Raw genomic sequence first — 1,624 nt, 5'->3', positions numbered from 1 at the left:
TTCCCCCCCCCCCACAGGCTTAGAATCTGGGCATCAATTTTGATTCTTTTTTTTTTTTCTCCCCTCTACAGCCTGTCAAACCATGTTACTTTTCCATAGCTCTTAAGTTTTTCCTTTTATTATTTGCCTCAAGTCTTTCTTCTGTTTCTTAAATTTTTATTTTATGTACTTTTAGTTTCTCCTCAGTTTCTTCTGTCCCTTGGTTGGTAGGGTCATTCTGTTGTATTACAGTTGCAGGCATTCATTTGTCTGACCAGAAAGTATTTATGGAGCACATACCTTCTTCTCCTGAGGTAGGTCAGACTCTCCTTTCATCATGCAATGTCGATGGTCAAACCTGTCTTTACCTTCAGTGGTAGCTATGGTTCTGTTTTTCCTCATTCCTTGTACTATTATTCATTCTCACTCTTTCAAGTTGCAGTTGTTGTTAGCCGCTTTTGAGTCAACCCCCAACTTACGGCAATCAAACAAAACACTGCCTGTTTTTGTGCCATCTCCATTGCCAGGTGGGAATCGGACCATTATGAGCAATGCATTTTGATTGGCTGATTTTTGGAAGTGGATCAGCAGCCTTTCTTCCTAGTCAGTTTTAGTCTAGATGCTTTTCTGATACCTGCTCAGCATCACAGCAATACACAAGCTTTCACTGACAGACAAGTGGTGACTGCACATGGGGTGCTGTTGTTGTTATGTGCCCTTGAGTTGCACTGGAATCCTAGGGACCCCTCCTTGGGTTTCCCAGGCAGTATCACTGCGGAAGTAGATTGCCCAACCTTCCTTCTGAGGAGTAGCTTGTAGGATTGAACCTCCAGCCTTCTGGTTAGGAGTCAAATGCCTTAGGCACTGTACTACCAGAGTTCTGCTAGGAATTGAACCTGGGTTTCTTGCATGGAGGGTGAGAATTCTGCCACTGAACCACTGACATCACCCTTTAGCTTCTAGTAGCTCCAGACATTCTTTGTTTTGCAACTCTATCATCAATGGCATCTTTCCTCTGTCCCCCTATTTTTTTGTATCTTCTTTTTTATAAGGATATTAGTCATACAGGATCAGGACCTATACTACTCCAGTATGATTTCAACCTAACTGATAACATTTTTAAAGACTCTGTTTTCAAACAGAGTCCTATTCATGGGTATAAGAGGTAGGACTTCAATATATCTTTTTTGGGGGACACAATTCAATCCATAACAACATTTTAAATATATTTGTGTTTTTCTTTCATAGTATCAGAGAAAACAAATTTAAAACCTAGTTGGGATCCTGTGGCTAGCCACTTTAGAAATGAGCACTGCTGTGTGATTTCTCAGAAAGCCTTCACTTGTGCTTGTGTTTACAGTTTTATTGGGGACAAGTTGTACTCTTTAAATGTCCCAGGCTCTTGTAAGGACAACACTCAGCCAAAACCAAATCCACTGCTACTGAGTTGATTCTAACTCATAGTGATTCTTCAAGACAGAGTAGAACTGCTCCATGGGTGTCCATAGCTGTAAATCTTTTCCAAAGAGGACTGCCACATCTTTCCCCTAGAGAGACTGGTGAGTTCAAACTGCTGACCTGCTGATTCACAGACAAGTACTTTTCCCACTGCACCACCAGGGCTCCTAGAGAGAACAAAAGTGGA

Source organism: Orycteropus afer, unplaced genomic scaffold (assembly GCF_000298275.1).
Source record: "Orycteropus afer afer isolate SDZICR_OR568_19922 unplaced genomic scaffold, OryAfe1.0 scaffold00154, whole genome shotgun sequence".
In the NCBI taxonomy this organism is placed as follows: Eukaryota; Metazoa; Chordata; class Mammalia; order Tubulidentata; family Orycteropodidae; genus Orycteropus; species Orycteropus afer.
The sequence above is the reverse complement of the archived record's forward strand: the minus strand, read 5'-3'. Positions refer to the sequence as shown.